Genomic DNA, 12,226 nt, shown 5'->3' with positions numbered 1-12,226 from the left:
GATATTACCCCCTGGGTCGTTGTTGCCATAACCCACCGCCGCCTCCTCTCCCCCCTCCAGCGAAGCTCGCGAGCGAGTTGTTGTGTGTGCATCCTCGCGTATCTCCGATCTCTGATTTGCGATTCGCGATTCTCTGCTCTGTCCGCTGCTGGCTGCTGCCGCTGCTGCGAACTTTATCAGGCTGCCGTCGCTACCGATGGTGCGCAGTTCCGCGCGCGTATGCGATGCGACTGTTTCGACTTGCAAATATAATGCCTTCGAAATTTTGTCGTGAAAACGAAGCGAATCATTGGGAATTCCGGCTTGTGCAAATGCCCGCTACTCGTCGCGCCACAGTCGCGACGGAAGAGACAGAGAGTTTCGAAGCGTTCCAATTGGATTCCCCGATGCGACGAAGAGCGTGAGAGGGCGAGAGACTACACTGCGATTATATGCATTGTCTCGCGGAATTCGGAAGCATGCAATCTGACGTAATGTGCATTTGGGGATGCACCCGTCGGCAATGGGCTTGCATACTAAACGCAGTTATTCAGTTCCTTCTCCTCACACTTTCGTTCGCTCGCTCTCTCACTCTCTCACAGCCCGGCGCGCGCAGAGCTTCCGCTCTCTCTTTTCCCAAATTACCAGACGACGCTCGGAGGGATAATTCCCAGAAGGTTGGCCGCCGCTAAAATAAATCTTCGATAATGCAGAAGCTCGGATCTGCGGTGGCGGCGGGGAGGGTCGTCGCTCGCTGCTTGCGATTCCTTACCGCGAAATCATGCACTCCACTGCCCCCAAATTGAATCCGAATAAGAAATCCATAAGGGAGCATCCTTTGCCAGCACTCTCTCTCTCTCTCTCTCTCTCTCTCGCACGGACTTTGATCGCTCGCGCGTCAAAAGTCGCTCGAGTTCGCCTCTGACCCTACCTCCGTCGTCGCGAGCGTCCTTTGCCGCCGCCGAGTTCAATCGGAAAAGCAAATCTTCAGCCAGTCGCGAAAACCTCAGCCTCGATAAATTCGTCAGGCGCGGCGGATTACGCGGCGCTTAATTCTCGATAAGTAGGTGAATGTTTGAACGGCTGCTGCTGCTAGAAGATCAGCGATGCGATCAGCTCCGCGCGCGTCTTTCATCCTCCGGCTTTTTCCTTTGAGGCCTTTGAGCGATTTCGACGCTTCGATTGACTTTCCCGACGAGACGCCGCGGCTTTTGCCTTCTTGTCGCGCGGAACTACCCACTCAGCCACGGCTAATGCATGAATTAACAAAATTATCCATTCATCGATTAACAATTCTCCTTTGATATCACACGCGCACAAAGAAAAAATGTATCGCAATCAATATACGGATATCGCGGTAATTTATACCCCTCAAGTTTGCGAGGCCATATGTCAGGCTATTATATAGGAAAAAATAGACGGTGATTTCGAGGTAAGCTGATATTTCCTCGCTAAAGGGGGTATCCCTTCGTGCGCATCGGACGCAATGACCCGTGGAACTAGCGCCGCCCGACTCGATCATCCCCAATATGCGGCATTACGTATTCCTCGGCTGCCTCGACTCGAGCTTCTTCCCCCTTCCTCCGGGAAACTCTCGCGGGCAAAATGAAAAAACGTCTCCACTCGACTATCAATCAACGTTCGCGACACCGATCGACTCCTTGTGCTCGGGTTAATTTATTCCTCACTCTGGTGTGTATATAAAAATAGAGAGAGTCGAGCGGCGGGTCTCGTTAAAGCTCAGAAAAAAGAGATATCGGTCGGCCGCAGCATCCCTTTTATATCCCGCCCAATCGTTCGCGATACATCGGCCGCTCGGTTTACAAGCGCACAAATCTCTGCGCGGTCGGGTAACCCTCGCCACGGGTGATTTAGCGGCTTTTTCCAGGGATTCGGGGGATTTCGTGGCCCACGAACCGGGCTACAAACTCTTTTATATCAATCGACGAGGTCCACTTAACCCTAGACGGGGCGCAGTCGATCGAGGAAAAAAAGAAACACCCACATGTGTACTTTTCAAATCCCTCGGTTGTCTCTGTTTATATTGACTGCTTTGCGTGGATAATGAATCAGAAGAGAGTTTTCGGCTCCAATTTGCCTGGCATGCAGGGAAACTCGCTCTGAATAATTTCCGATACAATAAGTTCCAATAGCAATTAGCGAACTTGTCCCGAATTCGTTCAAGAAATTTCCCAGTAGCTCGCACTCGCGGCGGGGCATAGTAATACGGCAAAGTCTATTTCGAGGTGTCACGGGGAATGGCTCCTATATCATCCGCTCTTGCGAGAGATCCACTTCGAAATTCCAATTTCGCTGAAACGTGGATATATAGGTGAAGGCAGTTTGTCATGCGATTCGCGAATTTTTCCCGACCGTTTCGCCACGTTGCCGATGGCGTTTCTCCACTCTCCGTTTTCGCGTTTTGTTTTAAAGTACGAATAATGAACAATAGTACGTGAAAAAAGCATCGGTAGTAATGGGTCTATATCTCGAAGACAAGCCCGAGCATGAAGGTCGTCGCGCGCCAAGTCATCGGTTAAGTGCTTCTCGCCCACGCTGCGACAGTGTTCCTCTTTATTTTTGCGGAAGCCCGGGACAATCGTTATATAGCTAATTAATTATAATGAGCGCGAGGCGAATCGGTCCCGACACATCTCGCTCTTTCTCTCTCTCTCTCTCTCTCTCTCTCTCTCTCTCTCTCTCTCTCTCGCTCTCGCTCTGTACTCGAGCGACTGACTGACGCGAGCAGCTTTCTTTTCCTCTTCTGGCGCGCGCGGTATCGCGTTCATTAGCGGCCGCCGGCTTCCGTCGAGAGGCGAGCAGTCAATGTACCGGACGCCAAGCACGCTGACTTTTCTGTTCGTTGACGATCGCGCGACGCGAGAAATTGCCGCTAGAGCTATGGGAAATCCCGACAATTACGCGATGTGGAGCTTGACGTGTTTCGATGCGATAATTAGAGATCCCCCCACGGCGCGATGCGTGTTACGCTCGTGGACTCCGCGCGCTATCTCATGATTTATCCTGGCTGCGGTCGTCGAGCGCTCGATAATAAACGTTATTAAGAAGACAGTGCTGCGATTGCGAGGGCTTTCAAATCGCGCATGGAGTCTCACAATAGTGAACAAGTGTTATTTGAATTATTGAGCAGTGCGCCAGAGAGGACCGGAGAAATGAATCGGGCGATAGGTTTGAATGTTTCACGAGCATTGTTATTTCGAGCTGCGAAGTATAAATGTGCGCGCGGGTCGGGAGATATACGTTATCGAGCTGCGGGGCATGGCTTATTGATGCTTCGAGGGGGCGAAAATAAATTCGTCCGAGCAGCGCGCGGGGAAGCGATCAGTCCGGCAGAGATCGATCGCCGGTCATCCTATCAGCGGCGCATCCCCCGAGAGTCAATCCAATTGCCCGCGTCCAATCATCGATCTCGTTATCCTTATCGTCGGCATTAATTCATCATTTTTCTCTTATAACTTAATATAAGCACATCAGCGCAGGCCTTATGATATTTTCCGTAATCACTTCAATCAATTTTCCTCGATTCGGCTCACACGGAATCATTTTTCTTGATTTCCTTCTGAATAGTTTGTCACTTATTGATCGTTTTGGTCGCTTTGATATAACAATACGATGATCGTCAATTGTATTTCGTTGAAAAAAATCGAGTTTGACGTTTCACGTTAAACATCGTATTATAATGTAGGGTGTTGCAAAAAAGAACAGTCGCGTGTAGAACAAGAGTGGTGGCGTCAGGGAAATAAGCAGGAAGGATAATCAAGCAAAGTGTCTTGTCGGACTAGAGATAAGTTTACAACCAATCAGAGTCGCGGAGATGCATCTGTGAAAATTAATATTAGAGTCTGCAGAATGCGTCGCTCTCTCCTTAATCGTGTTATCCTTGTCTTCCGCGACACACTCTAATATCAGAAGCTTTGCTTACGTGAGACTGCCTTTCGAAAACTTAGCTAACAAATAAGGAGCGTTATATTCGTGCGTGTATGTTCTTCTTCAAATAGTTATACTGTAAAAGTGAAGCATCCATCTGGTTTAGAAATAGCGTTAAGTTCTTTTTTGCAAATAAATTTTTCTCTCAGTTTTGGTGTGGCATTTTCTTCCCCGTCTCAACTCTTTGGCTTCCTAGTCTCTGGCTGAAGATTGAATGTTTAATTATAGCGGTGTCCCGTCTATATTAAATCGCCTTATCGAGCCTGTTTGAGATACCCATGCAATAACTGTCCATTCAAAAATCATCAATACGTTCGATCCCGCCCACTGTAAATAAACCATATATGCATCGCAGCAACCTCGCAAGCATCTGTACGCTCAATACGGAAGAACTTTTGGCGACGAACGATCGGAATTTCTAGTCTCCGGAATAGGACAATATTTTAGCGGGATAGCTCGTGAGCGTATGTGTGTGTATATACAGTAGCATCAGGGCGACATATAAACATCAATTCAATGTATGAAATCTGTCAAAATGAATTTCGCCCGGGAGGCCGAGTGCGCGGAAGCCCTGGAAACGTGACGTGGCTGTCATTTTTCTTGCCGCGGTGAATGTGATCTTGATGTGAAATATCGTTGTGTTATTGCTCGGGTGCGCATCGCGTCGTGTGTGTCTGCGGCATCGGCCAGAGGTATTCGTACGCATCAAGGGGGGATCCCGCACCCTCCCTTTTATTCTTATTTCCGCGCTAAACTTCTTCGCTTGTCTTGCAGTGTTTGCTCGGGGAATCGAATTTTCCAGATACCTTGCTTAGCATAAATTATTTGAAAAAATAATAAAACGTCGAAAGCAAATTCGAAGAAAAGGAAATCGAGACATCTCCCAGACGCGCTCGCAGCGCTTCGAAAGCAATAAGCACTTAGCGCCTCAGTAAAATCAATTAGAGCTGCCGTTGCCGTCGCCGAGGGAAACGGCTTGCGCAAGAAAACTCGCATCGACCATAACTATAACGTTCGAGAGAGAGGGCGCGAGCTATAGAGATCGTTCGGCTGCTTGTTTTATTGGTCCTGATGGCTCTCGCTGTAGTTACCCGCTCCAAGTTTCTCTCGGCACTTCTTCACTCACAGACTGCCGCCGCTGCTGTACTCTCGAGTCTCTCGCGCCCCACTTCCGCTTCTTCTACGCGTTGTCGCCGCCGTATTATTTTCCGACGCGCAGCAGCATCCGGAGCGATCGCGATTTATAGATGGTTTTATTGCGCCCTCTTGCGCCGAGTGGCATCCTTTATGCTAAACAGCTCGCGGCGATCGTTATATGGCCCGCCAAAGTCGTTCGAGTCGCTCGCGCGGAAGCGAATAAGCGCCATTTCCAGCCCGGCCTCAAACTATACGATCAATTTGTCTAACACCTCGAAGCGAGGAGCATCGGCATTATTTTTCTGCTCTCTTGTCGGCTGCAGGGCTGCTGCGCGCTTTTATCGCGCTCGTGTTCAGAGTTCTGGATGAAAATAATGATGCTTCGATTTCCGCGAGTGGACGGAACGTTTCGAATCGCTTTTACACGATTAATAAATTCCGCTGCGGCGTTCTCGCGGGAATATAAAGCTACAAAAAAAGGCTGGGACGCGCCGCGGGCGGGATAATGAAAAAAATCGTTTTTCGCCTTTATTTATCGGAGTGTAAAGCCGGCGAAAAAAATCATATATCATCTGGATCGTATAAAGCAGTGGTTCACGTGTGCGCGCAAGAAAGAGTAATGTCCGGGTGACCAATTAAATGCAAATGTGTTTGTTTATAGCCGGCGCGAGATACACGGACGTTTATCGATGTGCCGTATTAGCTTACGCATCGACGTGTAGTACACAGACCGTAGCCGAGGCCAAATGAAATTGTGGGCGAAAGATAACGCGACGCTGGCTTTAAATCAACCGGACGTTCCCGCATATGTACACGCACACACTGTCGTTTCAGCGGCAGCAGCAGCAGCGCGAAACACTCATCGAAAGCTGTTTTATGGGATTGTTCGTTAATGCGCCTCTCGCTCGAAACGGCTTGTCGAAGATCTTTAGCAGAACATTAAAAGCATTTTTCTCGTCTGCATCTCTCGACTGTTATCGCCGACACATCTCATTTTATGGTTTTCGAAAGCTGCCACGCCGCGTTAATTTGATTTATTTTTCAAAGGCCGATCCGGGCTCTCGCACGATAAACCGAAACCTCGAGTCCTTCGCCGAGTCGGTACACACAGCCGGGCGTAGTAAAATTATCAGTCGCTCGCTGCACATGCACAAAGAACACTCTTCTCGACGAAAAAGGTAGTGTGTCGGCAGGCGAGATTTCTCGGAATCGAGACTCACGAGAACGCGTGCGCTGTTTGATCGTCGGGCGCAGGGGAAACAGGTGCCGCATTCAGCGTCGCGCTGCGCTCCGTGTTTGCTTAGGGCTGACGCTGCAGCGAACGCGCGACAACATGTAAACACACGCGGAAGGGAGAATCTGAAAATTTACACTGGCCCCGTAAACTCCGGCTCGATTCGAGGAAGCGATTAGTCGCCTCTGCGATAACGGAAATCCTTGGGGCGGAAGTTGCCGGGGAAAAAATCTCAAAGCCGGAAGTGGGTCAAGCGGCGAATTATTAGATTAGCTTCCGATATATAAGACGGGTCGGCCGCGATTTATGTAGTGTTAAATGCGCGAGCGGTCGAGCTACAGCAGCGGTCGAGGCTTCTCTGTGTGCGAACTGTGTGTGTGTGTGTGTATAGGTAGTAGTGGCACGGGATCTTCGCTTAATTGGAAAGCTAGGGAGTTTCCGAACAGTTTAACTGGCCTTCGGTGTAGCGACGCCGGCATCGTAATGTTACGAGGGGGTGGCGGCGGTGACTCTCTCTCCCTCGGCATTATCGCGGCCTGGACACTGGTCGCTGATCCCTTCTCAGTTCCCGACCACCGCCAACGACCTATACGGCAAATAGATCTGTCTCTGGCGCGGGCTCGGGGACGGCGGATTCCACTTTTGGTCGAAGCCTCCTCCGGGAATTACGCGAAGAAAGCCACTTTACACTCGCCTGGGTCACTCTCTCGGCTGTTTGGGTCCCGCGAAATCTTCTTCGGAGTCGAAATTTAATTGGTCGAATAATCGTTGAAATTCCCATTCGAAATGTATGTATAATAATTGCTTTTCTCTGCGGAGATGAGAATTTTCGGAAAAACGGCGGCTATGAATAAGGGATGGCGCCTTTGGTGATTCAGCAAACGAAATGTTTTAATTGTAGGAGAAAGCCGTCGGTCGAAGGCGAAATACGCCCGAGGAGAAATGCGGCGGCGAGCATTCGTCCCAAAGGTTGTATTAGGATGCTGCCGCTCGACGTATACGCTTAATCGAAGGATCCTTTGACCATTGGGGTGGACATTTGATACGATGTTGTTTCATAGGCCGTTAGCCCGAAAGCTCATTCGTCCGCTAGTGCCTGACCCTAATCACATAGAAACAAATTGCAATCGACCTACACGAAGATGCCTCTCTTCTCTATTTCGGATTTTTCATTAGTTACGCCGCTGCCTCGGAATGGATATTAGTTCCGCATACGCTCGTGTATAAACAGCAAAAAATCGCACTGGCGGTGTATTATATTAAGTCGAGGCGTGCGTCTCCGATAACGCGTCGCGACGACAGATAGCATCGAAACAATATATAGCCTAAAGAATGAAGAAGCTGCTGCTGCTGCTGCACAGAGTGAAGGAGGAAAATTGCGAGGCTTTCCTCGAATAAGAATGCGTACACGGAATCGTGGAGGGTAGTAACTCGCGATCAGGTGGCTCGCATACTTTGCGCGGCACTCGGGCGTGCGCGCCCACCTCAGCTTATAAATCTCCGCGGCACGGGATGATCGAAAAATATTACAAGAATATATCAGAGCCGTCGGCACCCCCGCGCACACACTATATACTCTCGCTGCTGTTGCTGCCGCTACTGCTGATGCTGCCCCCCTTCGTTTCTCTTACTTCCCCCGACTGTGAAGCAGCGCGTGCAGACTCGAGTTATTCGGGGGCGCGACGTCTATATCTCGGGACAATGATATGTGACCCGAGCAATATCAATAATTTTCGCATTTCTCCGCCGTATATTTCCCGCCGATACCCGCCCCGCCGCCGCTACACCTACCCCTCAAAAGAGAGAGAGAGAGAGAGAGAGAGAGAGAGAGAGAGAGAGAGAGAGAGAGAGAGAGAGAGAGCCAAGAGACTGCCAATCTCCTTAACGGACTTTTCATTCCCACTGCAGCGCGCTCTCTCACATTTACCCGTCTAATCATGCTCCCGGCCTACTCGCGTCCCAGGATTTATTGCTTTTCGAATTACATGCAAATTCGTTTAGGTCTATATGATGCAGCCAGAGCGTGAAAAAATAACTCGCAGGGGGAGCGAAATTGCATTTTTATTTCGTCCGCGTGGTCGGAATTACGTAAACATCGGCTTATTGAGTGTCTGATTTCTTTTTAATAATGCGATTTTTCTCTCGGCCTCTCATATTGGACGTTTTTGACAGCCGCAGAGAACAGTTGTTGCTCCGTCGACGCAGAGTCCAATTGATACCTCCCGTACAACTGTACGCTCCTCCTCGAAGATCGGAGAGCAGGTCGTTAATGAAGGGGAATAATAGTTCGATAGCAATTAGCGCGAGAGCGAGTTTTCGTAGACCGGCCGTAAAAAGAAAGTGCCGGTAGGTAAGTGTAGGTAGCGCCGCGGCGCGCCCCAAAGCTCGAGAGCAGAGAGAGAGAGAGGGAGAGAGAGAGAGAGAGAGAGAGAGAGAGAGAGAGAGCGAGAGAGAGAGAGAGAGAGAGCGAGAGAGAGAGAGAGAGAGAGAGAGCGAGAGAGAGAGAGAGAGAGGGCATTAACTACCCCCGCGGCGCTCGCTGGGACTGGCCGACGTTAATTGAACGCACCGCTCGTAACGGCTGCGTCGCGAAACACGCCGCGAGAGAATCTATACCACTTACTTTTATGGCCGGAGGTCTGTGCCTAGTCGAGTGCACGCGCGGTCAGTTTTCCGCAGCGGCAATAAAATCCCGGGGCAGCTACGCCGGCATACACCGACGTGGTCTGGCCATCGACGATTGGCCCCGAACTTATGACATAGCCCGGAGTGAGATAGAGAGAGAGAGAGAGAGAGAGAGAGAGAGAGAGAGAGAGAGAGAGAGAGAGAGAGAGAGAAAATTTAACGAACCCTACGAACTTTACGGCTCTCGCTTCCCGATCTGCGCTCCACTCGTTAGCCTCAAATGGCCAATAATCCCGCGGCTATTTCGCTGATCCCTCGATTACCGAAAAATGCTTTTCGAAAACGTCGCTCCGATTTCCAGATCGACTCGAGTGCATTAGCTCCGCGGAGAGGAAGAAAAAAGCCCAGTAGATATCGCGCGGTCTCGCGCTGTGTCCTTGTCTGCGCGCCTTCCAGGCTTGTTCGCGGTTTTAAGGGCTCGCCGCCGTGCTCCACACAGACAGAAAACTTTACGAGCGCTCATCCGCCCGCCTTTTTTTTGCTCGTATATCAGCCGCTGCGGTTTCGAAATTATTTTTACGCCCCGGCGTTCAAAGGCTGCGCGCAGCGCGATATCGCAAATCGACGAGACGCCGCCGCCGCCGCCGCCGTCGCGTACAGTGTGTATACATAAAGACAATATTGCGCAGCGCCGAGATATACTCGCCTTATGCAATCTCAATTTTCTCCGCGCGCCGTAAAAAAGCCATTGCGTCAGTCGGAAACGCCGCGACCGCAGCGCTTTTTAATTAAGCTTCGAGTCCTCTTTCTCTGTAAAATCGATAGATCCTATCTCCGAAGCGCTCGTAGATGGCGATCTTATTTACTTCCGTCCGCGCGTTTTGTTTGTTTATACGTATCAATTAACGACGAGAGAACGAGCGGCTGATAAAGGAAATTGCGTCTTCTGTCTACTTTCTTACGCACACACTGTCACCGAGAGAGCGAGCTAAGCCGCGCTTCCTCCCCGCCGATAAATCAGCAGTCGTAAATAACATCGAGTGTGTGCGCGGGACTTGTACTCTCGTCTCGCGCGACAGACTCACCGCCGGGGGCAAGAACGACCGACGAAATAAAGCGGCCAATGGACTAGCGAAGGGCACTACGTCTTCCGCCGTTTTAGCCAGCCTCGAGTGTGTTGGTATAGGCTACTGTGTGCTCCTGCTGCTACCGCTACTTCGTCGCAACGTGACGACGCCCCCCGTATACGCGACATCTATCAAGATGACTCGCGCGATCGGATTCCGCTTAACTCCGCTCGGATCAGCCGCTGCTGCTCTCGAAGAGAGAACGCTGTCCGAGCAAGAGAGTAGATTAGACTTTGTTTCCTGGGGATTATTATAACGCTTGGTGTGTCTTCTTCGGCGTGAAATTAAAATTGGTCACGGGTGTACATATACTATTTGGGAAAACTAAGCATTCAAAAAGCACGTCGAGGTGGCATGCCATATATCGCGAGTAAAGCTTTATTTATACCCCTCGCGCGATTCAAAATATTACTTACTTTCATCGGAATATACCTCTAGAAGCAAACGGGAGAAACAAATGTTCCCAGATGAGCAACAGCAAATCGCTCTATGTAAAGCAAAGGCTAAAAAAGCTCCAAGAATGCAAGTGAGAGAGGCGGCAAGAAACGCTAAAGACTCGGCCTATGGCTGTTATACAGCCGCGCGGCAGCCAAGTGACGCATTGCTAGGGCCCTCGGCGAGGAACACGATGCGCTCTTAAGTGGGAGCCGTGTGTCTTGCTCCTCTCGAAGCCTGGAATCGAAGGGTCGTAGTCGCAGGCTCTTACTCCCTCACTCCCTTTCGGCTGTATCTCGCGCATATACGCACACGCTGAGAGAGAGACACAGCAGAGCAGTCGCAAGATTTATGCCGAGAAGCAAGATTTATAAGGAAGAGAGCGCGGGATTGAGTCGCAACACGGCGCCGACTTATCGCGAGTGGGTAGAGACGGCGAGCTCGCACATACTTACTTTCCGCGCGCGAGAGAGACTCTTTTCCTTCGATGCATGAGAAAGAGACTGCGAGGCTCTCTCTCTCTAAATCGCCGCGCGTCGCTGTCGCACGAATCGCTCATCGAATCAACCGCGTGGATTTATCGCTTCTGCGCTCGACAAGCTTCGAGTCCATACATCTCTCGCGGCGTCGCTTATTCGAACGGAATTTATCCCCACGTGCGCGCGTGATAAATATTTTTTGCAATAATCGATCGCGCGCCATTTTTCCCCCTCGCGATGACGGATGCGCATACTGCACGCGGACTAAATGAAAAGAGTGTGTGTAATAGTCTATGGCGAGTTTATTGCCGTACGCGGCGCGCGAGGACTAATTACCGTGCGGAGAAATATTGAAGGAACGAATCGGGCGTGAAAGGCCGCGCTCGCGAGCGGAGCGACGCCGCGAGCATAATGAGCCGACCGCACGGACTATCTTTATTGGTAGTTCTGTACTTTTGCGAGACCGCATTTCGCGGTTTCCTTTGGCCGCGCGCCGCGCGCACCGACAAAGTGTCTGCAGCGTCTCTGCCTTCTATTAATCGCGATCGCGCCTGCAACGCCGTCCGGCGATAAGTATCAATTAGCCAGCGCCCACGTGACGACTGCCTAATTGAATCTTTAATGGCGCCGCAGCCACGATTTACTTTTAACTTAAGTTGCTCGCGTATACGCGTGTATGTAAGCAGCTCTTGAGAAATGACGAATCGGCCGTGGACGAAGTTGACGCAAAGATTTTTGCGCGCGATAAGGTCTCCTCATTGGCAGCTATTACTTATGGGCCGATAAGCGTTATTAACGTCGGTGTATCGCGACAAACGAGCGCCGGGTCACTCGTGGGCCCGCAGCGCGCGCGCGAGAGCGAGAGATGCCACCCCGCCGCGGACCGGTTCCCTATCGCGATTCGAACCGCGAGCTCATTAATTGTAGACGGGATACCCGGACAAATTGGTCGATAAGGCCCGACTTAATAGCATTTTCTAGATGCCTCGCTGCAGCTTCAAAGAGCCTGCTCTCGCCTTTCGAAAAAAATACCCAACGCAATTTCTCCTATTCGCTAATCAATCAATCTTCCGCTGATGCTGAATCTTACAATGCCACGCGGGAATGTCCCCGAGATGCAGAATCGATAATCGCGTTTGGGACTTTGAGTTGTACAGAGTGGGTCGCCGAGATATATCGAAGTGCTCGGAGGCTAATCGTGCGCGGCTAGTTTACATCCACCCGGCTTAAAGAAGCGTCGCGCGAAAAGCCCATTGAATTAA

Source organism: Nasonia vitripennis, chromosome 2, assembly GCF_009193385.2.
Source record: "Nasonia vitripennis strain AsymCx chromosome 2, Nvit_psr_1.1, whole genome shotgun sequence".
Taxonomy (NCBI): domain Eukaryota; kingdom Metazoa; phylum Arthropoda; class Insecta; order Hymenoptera; family Pteromalidae; genus Nasonia; species Nasonia vitripennis.
Note: the sequence above shows the minus strand (reverse complement) of the source record.